Genomic DNA, 15781 nt, shown 5'->3' on the forward strand with positions numbered 1-15781 from the left:
ACTTATCATGCAGGTCAATATAGAGAAAGCATTTGACACTATCATTGGGACTTTATTGCTTAGATTATGACGGCTTTGGGCTTTGGTTCCAGAATGTGTCGAGTGGTTTACTTCCTATATGAGAATAGTCAATTGCTCGAATTCTTGATGGTGAGCTGACTCAGTTATGGGATCTTGGTAGATTGGTTAGGCAAGACTGCCCTTTGCGTACTATGTTGTATGCTATTGCTACGCATCCTCTATTGCTGTATTTGGATTCCTCAACCGCGTCCGGGCGTTTATACGGATTGCGACTGCATCTCGAGATCATTTTGTGGCGCAAGCATATGCAGATGACTCCATGTTTTGGCCTAGAAATACACCTGAGGATGTTCAATGCATCACGGAAGCATTGCATCTTTATGGACTGGTTGCAAGTTTGCAAGTGAACTTCCGAAAATCTAAATTGTTATCGTTACATTAAATGGATTGGCACTCAATATTATAGCCAGGTGAGATAGTAAAGCTTGATCAAATTGTGAGACATCTTGGATATCCGCTGGCTTGGTCAGTTAACAATGCAAAATTATTGGATTGGGTTGAGAACAAATTGAGGTCCAAATTACACTATTGGAAATTATCCACTTGGCCGCTACATGTAAGACTCAGAATAGTGCAGTCCATATTGGTGGCATACATGCAATTTTTCCTACCTATGTTGCATTGGTCACCCCATCGTCGGGTCTTGATGTCTCGGATACTGGAGCAATTCTGGTCTACTTCCTCTCAGAAAAAGGGTCTGTGTTTGCTGGCGATGGATAAGTTATGTACTTTGAAGCGTTGTGGTCTTCTGAATATTTTGCATTTGGGTTCTCATGTTATAGCAAGAAAGGCCACTTTGTTGTTAGTGTTGGTTGAGCAAAAGCAGCCTTGGACGCAAATATTTGCATTTTTGTCCTCTCATGCAATTTCTACACCTGCTTTTGGCCATTGGCAGCCGTCGTACTGGGATGTGGTTTTTGGTAAGTTTGAGGCTACAATACCTGGATGTCCTTTTGCTTCCAGTCTTGTAGTGGACTGGAAATTAGTCACACGGGAATTGTTGTCGCATGGTAGAGATGATGCCTGTGACAACTCACTTCGATTAGAAAGTTTACATTGGAGTCGGGTTTTTGATCAACTCTTGTTCAACGCTCTCCTAGACAATCTTATTTTCTCTCACAAAAAGGTATTGACAGCATAATTGATGTGATGGATGCTGATGGACAGGTGCTCTCATTCAGACAAGTTGCTCTGATATCTTTGGTCTTGGGATGCACTATAGGCGCATGTGGGACACCATCAAAAATCTGGTTGACTCCATATCCTCTATTCCACCGTTGTTGTGGAAAACCGAATTTGTGATTGGCGCTATGTTGGTTCTTCGGCGTCTTGATTTCTGCAAAGAAAGTGTATGGCCATTTGTAGTTGTTCTCCTGGAACCATGAACACTGTAATAAGGTATGGAATATGAACAAGAGTGTTACTTGGTGGCGGAGTAAAGTCATGAAAGTGTGGCATGTGAAATTGCCTCTGAAGGAGAGACTGTTTATGTGGAGATGCATCGTTGGGGTTCTCCCGACGATTGGCAAATTTGTATGATCTAGAAGATTGGCCTCTTCGCGATGTGTTCGATGTCGTGTAGCAATTGAGACCATTCCACATTTATTGTGGTCTTGTTCTCATTCACTACAGTTTGTGGACTGCATCTCTACGGCTCTTCGCATGCGTTTTCCTGGCATGCATTCCGATAGGCTTTCTGGATCTTTGGAGTACTTTCGCCATCAATTCGATCGTACGCGTACTTTTTTGGCTGGGTCAGATTCTGGGTGTTTTGGACGAGCACGTAATTCCCTCATGTTTTTCAGCAGATGCGAGTGGACTATGTTTTCTTCTTCAAGACATCTCTTCTATAATCTCTCCGAGTGGCCTATGACTTGGATGAGATACGTGTTAGCCATTATGAGATCTGCTTTGACTATTTCTGATTTCCCGTTTGTAGTATTTTTCATGGGTTTTCCTCGTCTTGAGGTTTGAGGTTTCCCGTTGGTAATTCAAAATTTGACATTACAAAAAGAGTGTGTAGAGAGAGAGAGAAAGAGAGAGAGAGAGTGTTAACCCAATGCTACACCACACCGCTTTCTGTAGTGGTATAGCGATCAAAGCTTCTCTCTGCATGTAAGCAATAGCTTGTGGTGTTCGTCCCGTTCTGTGTGTAAGCTACAATATTAGAAAATATCTTTTGCATCACGTTATGATTTTCCTTTTGGGTGCACATTAGACATGATTTCTGAATCAGTGCTCTCTCTCTCTGTCTCTTTCTCACACGCACACACACGCACACACACACACACAGTTCAGTTCTGTGTATAGTAGTCTATAAGGGAATATGTTAATGGCGGTGCATTACTGTGCTGATAAATACTCTTTCTGACTCTGACTAGCCAATGGTCTACTTTGAATGAAATTGACTGAACATCCGCAGACATAATATACCTCCGATTATGCACCGCCGTATGACAATGTGTAGAGGTATACATCCACTGTATTCATGCTGACCTCTTTGGTAAGCTTGCATACGACGCAACTTGTAAGTATCTTGCACGAACTATTTGTGTCTTTTTCTTTTTCAGGACTCATGCATTGTCTGTTTGCAAGCATGATCAAGTTTGTCTCCTGTGTATGCTTCTATGATGCTCTATTGAGACACGGTATTAGAGCTTCTGAAGTCTGTAGAGGTTTATCTTGGACAGTTTCTCATAGCATTCTTGGGATAGAGAGACGAGAAGAGTACTTGGGACTGGAAAGATCGACTCTTCACCCGAACATCTGATTAACGTGAATTCTTCAGCCATGATAAGGTAGAATCTCGGATTTTTTCTAGGCAAAGAAGATGGCAAAGTGGTGGTGGGTTGAGTAGGTGGCTGCATTTGTGGACATGCATCTATTTTCTCAAGCACAAGGTAAGCGTATGAAAGCCTGGGAATGATTGCAGCAATCTCCTAAGCATGTTCGGAAGATTTCATGTCTGGAAGAGATCATTAGATTAGTTTTCAATAGCGCATAACCCTCTTTGCATAAATGGTTGTGGTAGATCTTGTTGCGTGTGTGCTGTTACACTTTGGTGGCCATCATGCAGCGTAAGCATGTAGCTCAGATCAAATAGAACGTGTGATTTGATTATTCTTTCAGTCCTTGGATACTATGGTCTCTCATCTTTTTTATATTTGTGCTTTGGAGGCTACCTAAACTTGGTTGTATTTGTGCACATCTGAGTAGTGGGCCAAGGTGGATGCAGGCATCCACTCCTGCCACGTGTGCACTCTCATTGGGATGATGATAGGACAGTCCCCCTTCACACTCCACCATGCAAGATTTTCTTTAGTTATCCTCGTCTGTTGTTTGGGGCAGGATCTTGGAGTTTTCTTCTCTTGAGAGGGCCTTTTTCATGGTTCACTTATCTGATGCTTTGACAAGTGCTGGCAGGCTATTCCTCACTTCTCGATCACTTTCTCCTTCCCTGCCATTCGGTTCGAGCTTTGACCATCAGAAAAGGACTTTGCACAGCATTGGGGTACTGTCATTCCAGGATTCACTGTCTATGACTCGAACACTATGCATATCCAAGTCTATGTTCAGGGTTCCCCCAGTATTTTTGAGTTCGATTGGGAAGGTCAGCTTTGTACTTTTTGATGTAAGCGACTGATCCATCTGATAAGTGCTAGTGTTCTCATTAATTTGGTCATATGGTATGGAATTGCCCTACCTTACCTTGTTTCCAACAGCAGTAGGGCTCAAGCTCTCTAAGCAGGCATCCTCTCCCCCATGGGGCCTGACTGATGACAGCCTCTCTCTCGGCGCCGTACCTCTCAATGGAAGACTACTTAGCAAGAGCTTTTTGTTAGTTGATGGTTGCTTCCCAGAGAGCTTTCCAGCTCCTTCCCATGTTTGAGCCTATTCCACCCAGCCTTCTCATCGGCAGATCACTTTTCAGCTTTGGGCACCATCCTCCACCGCCCCAACGTTTGCACCCTAGTGATCCAAACCCCTTTTTCTCTGTGGATGCAGATTTTCCTGGCTTACGAGTCACCACTGTGCCTTCACTGACGCTTGTCGCTGTCTCCACCACCTTGGCCAGATCTTGCCCCTTGAGACGTCAGTTCTTCCACTGCTACTGATCTTCGTCTCTTCCTTTGGTTCCTACCCCAGTCCGTTACGTCTTACCTCTACGTTGGTGCCTGACTTGCGCTTCTGGACTGCAGTCCCCTTTCTTGGGCGTTCCCTGAGCTGAGATTAATGATGATGACCTTGCTCCAGTCCAAGTGCTCATGCACTTGTTGTGCTGTTCTGCAGGTTTAGCCTCTTTGTTGGACAGTCGTCAGCAACCTATGCTATTGTTTTACCTTTCTTTTACAAGGAAGGAGGTTTGGATGGATGAGTTAGTACTTTTGTCACATGCACATCTAACCCCATGTGCGTGTGACAAGCTAACTCCTATTTCTAGGGTTTAGGACAACCTAGGAAGTGTTTTGGCACCCTTGTGAGCCTGTACGCAGGACATGCATGTCTAAGCACTTTAGAGTAGTTGTATACCTTTTGATTGCACATGAGCATAGCTAGTGTCTGCTACTTGTAGGCATTGGGGAGTGTTGCCATGCAGTTGCATTAGTACCAAGCCTAGGTAATAGTTGCATGCGAAGCACCTCTTATTAGTAGTTCATTAACTTAGTGATAAGTGACATTTTAGCATCATTTTTAGAAATCGTGGGTTTTTATTGGCATTGCCCGACCTAGGCTTTAATTTCCTATACAAGTGATCCTAGGGGTCACTTCTCCAGCATAAGTCAGTACCCTCAGATAACCTTGTTGCCCGCCGTCGCAGATCTAGCCATCGATACTAGCGTTTTCATTTCTCAGCCCAAGACATTAGATCAGCCAGCGTTTTCAGATTCAACCCTCATCAGTTTTCAGCCCATCATTGGAATCGGCGACAGCAGATCAGCCCATAGCCTCATCGCAGTTGCAGATCCTAGTTAGAATCCCCAGCGTTTTGTATTTTCAACCTTTAGCACCTATAGCAAGATCCCATCAGCATCTCAATATCTAGGACCATTGTATCTGCATTTGTGCAATCTAAAGCAAATATCTCTCTAGCGATAGAGAGACTAGCCCTTGGAGGGGGATTTGGGACCCCATTTGGTGTCTGTCTTCTGTGTGTGTGTGTGTGTGTGATAGAACCTTCATTCATAGTATTACTCTCTCTTCTCTCTCTAGTCTCTACACATCTCTCTCAGTCATTGAAAGGAACCGTGAGTATGCACTGAGCACTTATCCTGAGCATACACCATCAATCACTTCCGCTGCACATTACATTGGTATCAGAGTTCTTTCGCAATGTTCGGTATCATCACTCAAGAAAAGAATCTAAGGAATCTCTCGCAGATTTGTTTTATCTTTCTATCCCTTCCTCGGATATACGAGCCACTGCCACTCTTAGTCCATCGCGCATCGGGCGTGCTCTCGTTTTCATCGCTCTATCTCAAGGGAAATTAAGCCATAGAAGACACTTTTTTTTTTCCGCTTGTTTGAGATTGCATGTAACCCAAGACCACTTGGACGTGTCGATCTCTCTAATCTTTGTTTTTGAAGAGGACAGAAAAGAAGGGCTTGTCTACTCTCCCCTTGTTCCTCTTTCCACTCATTGAGAGCGGACCTTGCACATTGCGGCAAGCCAATCAACGTGAGGTGGAAAAAAGCAACTTTGGTATAAGCGTAAGGTGCCAAGTGTTGCACCCGTAGGAAGGAGTTGAGCTTGGGTAAGAGAAAAGCCTTTTTAAACTCGAATTGCAAGCAGTACCAAGTGCCAAGAACCCCAAGTACCCCAAGTACCCCCAAGTACTCCAAGAACCCAAGTACACCCAAGTACCCCAAGAAGCCAAATACTTTGCATGAAGGTGATGAAAGTGGAATTGGAGAAGAAGAAGTCCCTACACCAAGAGGACCATTTCTTGATTCTCCTCGGTCCGCATCTTCGCCATTGTATCAAATGCTATGGAGGCTTTGGTAAAGTCTATGATGGAGATGATGCTACAACAAGAAGCTCAACAACTGCCGTGAAGTAGGCACGCGAAGCTCAACGCATAGCGGCTGAAGAAAAGAGGGCAGCTATGGAGCTAGAGTGTGAGGCGCTACGAGACCAAGGCATGCAAGACTTGGTACTGCAAGTGCTCTTTCTAAAGAGCGATCCATTCAAGCCGGCCGGCGAGTCATCTCGTAGGACAAGTAGAGATGAAAACTCCAACAATCTTGTCACTAAGAAGTTGACTTTCAGTAAGTATGATGGTAAGATGGATGCTTCTGTGATTTATTCTTGGCTGCATTAATTCAATGCTTACTTTGCGACTAACAAGAAGAGCAATAACAATAAAGTTTTGAAAGTTGCCATGTATTTGTCATGTGATGCCATTAATTGGTATCAAGCTTGGCAAGAGGCATAGTTGGCTGAGCATCTTGAGCATGCTGCGGATGGCGCCCTATTGTCTTACAGTTGGACCCACTCCAAGACAAGCTCAAGGATTGTTTTATGCCACCATAGTACCTTGATCATTTGAAAGAGGATTGGAGAGGCCTCAAGCAAAATGGCACTCGCGTTATGTCTTTCTACTTTGGTTTGGATGTAACAAAATTTGGACACTTCAAGTCAAGAATCTACCGCGACATGACAGGAATTCACTTCAAAACAATTCACAATTAGATTCTACATGGCCCGACGGAGTTTCGTGCCAAGAGGTATTGGCCCCAAAGACTGACGCCCCTTCCGGTATTTCTTTTTGTATTAATCTGTGCTCAAAGTACAAGGGAGTGGGAGGGTTCTCACTCTCAGACTCTGTGTCCAGATGCTCTGAAGAGTGGGAGTCTATTTATTAATTACAAGGGATGCCAAAAGCAGAGCCCCAAAAGCTGCCAAAATCAAAAGCTCTTTTAAAATAGGCTTAAAATAAAGCAAAGCCCAAAAGCTCTCCTTAAAAGCTTGTGTAGGATATTCAGCTTCTTTTTCCCAACGCAAAACGCGGAATTCCATACAGCATGCCACGTCAGCTTGCTTCCACGAATCACGTCGCAAATCTCGGGTCCGTACAATGTTGCCACGTCAGCAGTTCTCCGTAATTTTCGAGATTCTGCCGTACTGGCACGTGTCACTGTCTGTGGAAATTTCGGCTGCTAGGAATGTGTCCAGTGCATCTGGGTATGCCACGTCACTGATTTGTGACATACCCCCCTCTTGAAAGCATTGTACTCGCCCTCGATTACTGAAGGAGTACGAGCGGAAGTGCGACGCGAGAGAGAGTGCGAGAAGAAGAGCACGACGATATGGTGAACTCGCTCTACTGTAATGTGTAGAGCATAGTGAGTTCTTATTAGGTTTTTACAAAAGAATGTGTACATACCTGGTGGCCCGCCCACTTACCTGGGCGACCACATTGGGCTTTATACCCCAACAACCTCCCACTTAAAGTCCAATGTGGTACTTTAAGTGTGAGAGAAGCTACTATACAAGCTAATATACAAGAGATGTAGAGAAGTGATGTACTACCCTACACCTAACTGCTTGCGAAAATGCGCAAAGCTCTGTGAGGGAAGTCCTTTTGTAAGTAGATCAGCAGGATTTTCTGTGGTGTGAACTTTGACAAGCTGAAGCTGCTTATCCTCGAGCATTTCCCTGATGAAATGATACTTCACATCCACATGCTTTGTCTTTGAGTGATAAACTGGATTGCGAGCCAATTGTATAGCACTTTGACTATCACAATATAACACAGGCATCTCTTCTTTGATTCCCAAATCTGTTACTAGTCGATTAAGCCAAATTGATTCTTTGCATGCCTCTGATGTTGCAACATATTCAGCCTCTGTAGTAGACTGAGTAACACAATCTTGTAATCTAGAACGCCATGATACTGCTCCACCAGCCAATGTAAAGACATACCCTGACGTAGACCTTCGGTTGTCTAAGTCACCTGCATAATCTGAGTCTGTAAAACCCTTTACACTTAGCTCCTGACTCCCATAGCATATACGCATACTCTTTGTAGCTTTCAGGTATCTCAATATTCCTTTCACTGCCTCCCAATGTTTCTTGCTTGGGTTTGACACGTATCGACTTACTACTCCCACTGCAAATGCAATGTCTGGGCGAGTAGCAATCATTGCATACATCAAACTACCCACTGCAGACTCATATGGAATCTTATCCATTTCAGCCTGTTCTTCCTCAGACACAGGACAATCTTGTTTGCTAAGTTTCACATATGGTGGCAATGGAACACTCAGTGCCTTTCCCTTCTCCATATTGAAACGTTGCAACACCTTGTCAATATACTCTGTTTGAGATAACCAAAACAACTTCTTTGATCTGTCTCTCTCAATGCGCATACCAAGTATATGACTTGCCTCACCCATGTCTTTCATGTCAAACGATTTTGCCATCTTTGACTTCAAAGCTGAAATTTCTTCCAAGTGCTTGCCAACAATCAACATGTCATCCACATACAAAATAAGGATCAACCAACTACCATCCTTAGCCTTCTTTGTATATAGACAGTGATCGCACTCACTACGTTTGTAGCCTTGAGAAAGCATAAACTTGTGGAATTTATGGTACCATGCCCTCGGTGATTGTTTTAAGCCATAAAGACTCTTTAACAACTGGCATACCCAATCTTCCTTGCCTTTCTCAACAAACCCTTATGGCTGCTGCATGTAAATTTCCACATCTAAATCACCATGCAAGAACGCTGTCTTGACATCCATTTGGTGCAACACCAAATCTAATATGGCAACCAATGCAAGAAAGCATCTCAATGTAGTCATCTTGACCACCGGAGAGAAGACTTCATCAAAGTCAATGCCTTGTTCTTGCTTAAAGCCCTTGGCAACAAGCCTTGCTTTGTACTTTGGCTGACTATCATGAGCGGTGATCTTATACCTGTAAACCCATTTACAAGGTAGAGCCTTTTTGCCCTGTGGTAATTTAACTAGCTTCCATGTCTTGTTTTTATGCAGAGCTGTCATCTCTGACTGCATGGCCAATTGCCAATTCCCGGAGTCCTTCATTTGCACTGCTTCCTTGTAACATGAAGGCTCATTGCAATTAGTCAACATGACATAGTTCATAGATGGAACAAACCTATCAGGAGGTCACGTGACACGTCCAGATCTACGCACAATAGGTGGCTCAGGCTCAGCCACAACCTGTGGTTCCACTCTATCCTGTCCCTGCTCCTCTTGAGCCCTGACATTTTGTCTTGCACGTGCAGGTCCATCTTCTTGGAAGACAACTCTTCTAATCTCCTCAACCCTCTCTGGTTTAGAATGATATTTGGATTCATTAAAGTGAACATCATTGCTGCGGACAACCTTTCCGGATTCGGGATCCCAAAGTCTGTACCCCATCTCACCAGAATTACCATAGCCTAGAAAGATGCACTTTCTACTCTTTGGCTTAAGTTTGTTCCTAAATTCCTTTGGAACGTGAGTATATGCCTCACAGCCAAAGACTCTGAGATGCTTGTATGAGGGCATTTTGCTTGACCATACCATCTCTGGCACTGAATTCTTCTGCAAAACCTTGCTAGGAGATCTATTTATAAGATGAACAGCTGTTGATACAGCTTCAGCCCAAAACCCATTTGGCAGCTGTGCATTAGACAACATACTTCTGAGCTTCTCTTGCATGGTCCTATTCATCCTCTCAGCAACACCATTTTGAGGAGGATTGTAAGGAGCAGTAAGTTCACGGTTTATACCTTTTGACTCACAAAAGTCGTGAAAGGCCTTTGAAACATACTCTCCACCATTGTCAGTGCGTAAGCATTTAAGCTTCTTGCCACTCTGATTCTCCAAAAGTGTCACAAACGTTTTGAAAACTCTAAACGCTTCAACCTTGTGCTTGAGAAAGTAAACCCATACTTTCCTCGAGTAATCATCTATAAATGTCATAAAGTAAGAAGCTCCCCCTAGAGATAGGTTAGGCATAGGTCCACACAAATCACTATGAACAAGTGCCAACTGTGTATCTCTTCTACTGCTTCTATGCTTATGTGGCTGCTGTGTTTGCTTACCATACAGACAATGTTCACAGAATTCAAAATCATTAAATGAAAAGCCAGGCAAATAACCAGAACGAGACAAGATTTCCATTCCCTTCTTGGACATATGTCCTAACCGGCTATGCCACAAAGAAACGTTCGGCTGCTCGGTTACATTGATTACATTTTTAGAGACATTTGATACATAAATCATGTAAAGTCCTCCAGACTTTACTCCATGTGCTACTGTCATAGAACCCTTGGATATCTTCCACATGTTCTGTCCAAAAGTGGTGACGTAGCCAGCATCATCAAGTAAACCTGTGCTGATCAGGCTCTTTGTAATTGCGGGATCATGTCTCACATTCTTCAGCGTGAAAGAAGAGCCATTCTGAAACTTCAATTGAACATCTCCAACACCTAAGATCTCACATGTCTGCCCATTCCCTAGCCGAACATGATCTTTAGTGGTCACATAAGAAGTAAACCACTCCTTGTTTGGAGACACATGAAGTGATGCCCCTGAGTCTATAATCCAGTCACTCAGTGCATTTCCATCAGATGCTGTAAGAAGAGCTGAGTCCATTGTATTCTTCAAGAAGTAGATGTCTCCTGACACTAGACTGTCATCCTCTGCAACAATGTTTGTCACATTTATTTCTTGAATCTTCATTGAGGACTTGTTCTTCTCACCATGGTCTTCAGCTTTCTCTTTGCCTTTTTCTGCTTTCCATTCTCTGCAGTCTCTTTTCATGTGACCCTTCTTGCCACAATGGTAGCATTCTATGTCACTCTTGCCTTTAGCACTGCGGGACTTGCTACGAGACTGATTCCTCTTTTCACCTTTGTACTTTTCTTTGGTCCTTCCCCTGACAACTAAGGCTGTTCCTTTGCCTTTGTCCATTGTCTTTCTATTGGTTTCTTCAGTAAGCAGACTTCCTTTTACACCTGCTATGTTCAAACCATTTGGAGGTGCAGAATTACTCAAAGCTGTGCGAAAAGTGTCCCAACTTTCCGGCAATGTGATCAACAGGAACATAGCTCTAACAGGTTCATCAAACTTGACACCTTGAGCTGACAACTGACTATAGATTGTGTTGAATTCATTCAGATGATTAGACATAGGTGTCCCTTCTTTCATCTTCAAGTCAACAAGCTTCTTAAGCCAGTATACCTGTGAAGCTGCACTCTGCTTCTCATAAAGATCACTCAGCTTTAACCATGCTTGATAAGCCGACATCTCGTCTGCTACATTGAAGTAAACGCTTTCTGCCAAAGTCAGCATAATGGTAGAAAGTGCCAATTCATCCATTTCGCTCCATTCATCTTCGTCCATATCTTCTAGTTTTATCCCCTTGAGCTTTATAGGTTTTATCTGCTTCTTTTGTACCAACACGTGCCAAATCTGCTTCTTCCACAATGGGAAATTGGTTCCATCCAGCTTCTTGATATTGTAAAGAGCAGTGTCCTGTGATCCAGCCATAGCTACGCTTCACAGTGGTTTACTTTCCTGGGAAAAATTCGGCAGAGTTTCCCCTGTAAATTGACCTCTGAACCAATATCAACATGTCAAATGAACCAAGAAATCTTCAGATTCTGCATAAATTTCGGCAGAGTCTCCTTTGTAAAATGGCTCTGGTGTACTAAAAACAGACCAAAAAACAGCTCAAAAAACACTGTCTCTCTAACACTGTAAGCTGCGGGTAAACCTGTTCTGCACCTGTACTGTCCTGTCACTGTCCTGTGACTGTCCTGTAAGCATAGACTGTGACAATGCCTCAACGGCAGTAAAGCAAAGATGCAATCCCAACTGTCTAACTCACAGTCAATACATCCTAGCTGCCTATCTAAGGGTGCTCGAGGGATCGCTCCAAGACCTGTATCACCGAAAGGATCTCAACATTCGAGAATCCCCCAGCTCAATAAAACCTCACTCGACCCTCAACAAAGGCTGCAGTAAATCTGACAGTACATAGACCTCCCCCAAAGTCATACATCCACAAATTTCCCACTATATGCTATAACCGCTGCGGCGGTTGTTTGCTGCGTGACTCACAGCCAGCAAACCCTCAACAAACATACATCATCTCTGACAATACATCCCATGTGGAAGTACCTGCAATGTCAGGATGAAATCTTGAATATCAAGCAGCAAACACAAGCTACCTGATGAACTAGTGGATGTCGCCTCCACGTCAGCAGGGCTGCGTAATTTTCGAGAATCTGTAGCAGCCAGCATTTCCGGGACTGTGTGCCAAGGAAGGGTGTATGCCTGTGTGTATTGTGGGCACGCCACATTGCCTGTTTGTGACATACCCCCCTCTTGAAAGCATTGTAATCGCCCTTGATTACGCCTGCAAAACAGACAGAGGCCATAAACTGTCTTAGCAGACACTGACTGTTAGTACCGACGCACTAGGAACACACATTTAGCACATGTACCAATCGACAATCACATCACACGACATCATAGGACATTACTTGACATTACTTGACATCACAGAACATCACATGACAAATCACATTTAAAATTCATTCGGATCTCAGACCATGATTTATCGACAATGTATTTAGCAATCGCATTTAGATCCACTCAGGACCTCACAGATGCCCGATTGACTAATCCTTATTGCAACCATGTCTGTCGAGATTGTTCAGACCAAAATACTGCAATCATTTCGTCTATCAGTTCGTGCACTTAAACAAGTCAAGAACAAATTAGTATCATAATATCGGGAATTCCAGTTCATAAAGTCATTATAGCAGAATATTGTCAGCTCACAGTATCCCTGAAACTCAAAGAGACATCAGTGACTTTAGTATCAAAAATCGAGGCAATCTGTTGACAAAGGAGCAGAGCAACTCTTCTCTTGTGCATACCCGTTGCACCAAATTCCACCCAGCTGAGTTCGGGGTTCTATTTGGAATTGACTATGCTAAACCAAAAAGCTTCAAGGTGAAGATTTACAATCTGAGGAGTATCTGCTAGGTCCTCCTCCTCCATCCACTTCGCATCCAATGCAGGATAGTTCTTGAATTTAACCAAGAACCGCCTCATCACTTTACTCTTAATCTTTCTGTCTTTATGTGCCAGTATCTGTTCTGGAACAAGGATCTCCTCGTTTTCTTCCACTTTGGGTTGCTCATCAGGCTCCCCATCTTCGGGCACATCGCCTTTAAAAGGCTTTAGGAGAGTCACATGAAAAGCATTGTGAATTCTCTAAGTTTTGGGCAGCTTCAGTCTAAAGGAGACATCATTTATCTTTTCGGAAATCTAGAAAGGTCCGTAATATCGTATACTAAGCTTTGGAAAAAGCCTCTCCTTTCCCTTTTTCTTTCTCATGCGTGCCTTCTCAAAACGTAAGAGCACCCAATTGGTCTCCTTCAATTTCAAATCGCGACGATGGCGATCTGCCGCCTTTTTCTGTCTTTCTTGAGATTTCTGCAAAGCCTTGCGGACCTTGGCAAAAGTCGTGTCCAAGTCACGCGTGTACTCATCGGCTTCAAAAATCTTATCTTTCGTGCTTAGGAAGGGTGGAACCTTCATAGCACCTTCAATAATCTCAAATGGTGCCTTCCCCGTTGAAGAGTGTATCGTGTTATTGTAGGTAAATTCCACCAAAGGTAAATACTTTTCCTATTGAGTCTTCTGATCCAAGATGTAAGACTTCAATAAATCTAGTACCACTAAATTGGCAATCTCTGATTGCCTGTTAGTCTGCGGGTGGAAAGATGACGAGAACTGCAACCACGTGCCAATGTTTTCCCAAATAGCCTTCCAAAACAAACTTGTGAATCTGGGGTCCCTGTCCGAGACAATCGTCTCGGGCATGCCATGTAATCTGAAGATCAGGGCCACAAACAGTCTCGCTAAGTGATCCGGCTTGACTGTTTTCGTCATTGGAATGAAATGAGCTTGCTTGCTAAACCTGTCAATAACAGTCCAGATACCATCGTGACCACTCTGTGTTTTGGGGAGATAAAAAATGAAATCCATTGCAATACTTTCCCAGGGGCGGGTGGGTATGGGTAAAGGCTGTAACAATCCCTGTGCTTTATTGTAAGGTGCAGCGGAAGTGAATGTTGGACTTTGCTCAAGATGAGTGCTCTGAACTGTGCTCAAGGTTCCTTTTACTTACGGAAGGAAGAGCCTTCCGTTCCTTTAATGAGAGAGTACAAATGATCACAAACAAAGTGGATAGACAATGTGAATGAAGGTGCTGAGACTGAGAGATAGAGAGAGAAGAATACGACACCAGAATGTTGTCAAACCCTCCTCCGAAGGCCCCACTCTCTATGGCGAGGGCTGTCTACTATTGATTGCACAAATCTCTACAATGCTTTGGACTTGACGACGACGAGACGGGCTGAAATCTGAAAACGCTAATGGCTGAAATCTGCAAATCTTTATCTGCTGAATTCTAACTCTACGTCGGTGACGACAGCGATGACGACGATGCAACGACGACGCATTGAAAATGCAGATGCTGAAATCTGCGTTTTCCAGGCTCAATTTGCAAACTTTAGTGGATCTGACCGTGTGGCGAGGATCTTCTGCGGGAAGGTGAGATCTGTGAGGTTTGGGACTTGCGGTGCGGTTGCTCTACCGAAAATTGAAAACGCTAATGCATATGCTGAATCCATCGCGGAGGACTTGCAAAACTCTAGGTTGCTTGCTGCTCCAAAAACTCTAGGGCTGATCTGATGTCAATTTGCAAAAACGCTATGGTATCTGCTGGGTGTCTGTTGTCGCCAGGTTGATCTGCAATGCAAAACGCTAGGGCTGATCTGCAATGAGAAAAACGCTGGTTCTTTTGGCTGAAAACGCTAGGTTTGCTGCAAGGGGGTCTTGCTGAGAAGGTGCACAGTTGAACACTCGGTTCTTGCTGCCTCTTCTGCCAGAAAGCGCTAGCGCTGGGTTTTCTTATATACTTGCTTGTCAAAATTGCCCTACCTAGTTTCCCAACAAAAGTCACTTAAAAATAATAAGTGAAAAATGGTTAAAATAGGGAAAATAGGTCTGTGCACTGAAAAAATGCTCTTGATGGGTTCTGACTAAAATCTGATGGTCATGCTGTGTGCAACCAGAGGATATGCATCTACTCTAAGTGTCTGGACATGCACGGTTTGCGAACAGACTCATAAAAGTGTCAGAACACTTCCTAAGCTAACTGAACTGAACTGAACTGAACCCAACCCTAGTCATGAAGTAGCTTGTCCACGTACACATAGTGTTAGATGTGCATGTGACATCCCCTCCTTTTTAAAGTGAGGTACTGGTACCGAACTGTATGGCGTCGAGGGAGATCGCCAAGAGCGTCTGGATGAATCTTGGGAAGGACTCTTCGCCGGCCCACTCTGATGTGTGGGTCGTGCGATACTTGAACTTCATAAAGGTTTACAACGCTTGCTTCTTTGGGCCGCGCTGAAAGCGACACAAAGTCATCTGTGGCTTCTTCAATGCTTCAACTGCGTGTATAGTCATGCGTCTACCTTCTTCAAGAATCTTCGAGGATGAAAATTCATGAAACCACTTTTAACACAAAAACATGAACATACCCATTCCATCTAAAGTGATTGGAAAAATTGTAGTCTTCTTTAAAGACTGTGCATGCAATGTAGATAAACATATAGACGGAGTGCCAAACCGTTCATCAAACACACACAAACAATGG

The 15781-nt window shown here is 43.7% G+C and overlaps 1 protein-coding gene across 14 annotated transcripts in view; it reads left to right on the forward strand.

Moving 5' to 3' along the window:
• Positions 1–2103: 2103 nt before the first annotated feature.
• LOC147434532 (putative oxidoreductase At4g09670) overlaps positions 2104–15781 on the forward strand; it is a 67335-nt gene continuing 53657 nt past the window's right edge. The window contains exons 1-3 of one of the 14 annotated variants that reach the window (XM_086490987.1): positions 2165–2196; positions 2463–2584; positions 2772–2879. The gene's annotated coding sequence lies outside the window, so the exon portion shown is untranslated. Of the gene's footprint in view, positions 2197–2239; positions 2609–2771; positions 2982–3436; positions 3713–15781 lie in introns of those variants that run through there. The other 13 variants (XM_086490986.1, XM_086490981.1, XM_086490990.1 and 10 more) reach the window with 13 other exon arrangements.

The sequence above is a fragment of the Adiantum capillus-veneris genome, chromosome 19 (assembly GCF_014529385.1).
Source record: "Adiantum capillus-veneris isolate H3 chromosome 19, ASM1452938v2, whole genome shotgun sequence".
NCBI lineage: Eukaryota > Viridiplantae > Streptophyta > Polypodiopsida > Polypodiales > Pteridaceae > Adiantum > Adiantum capillus-veneris.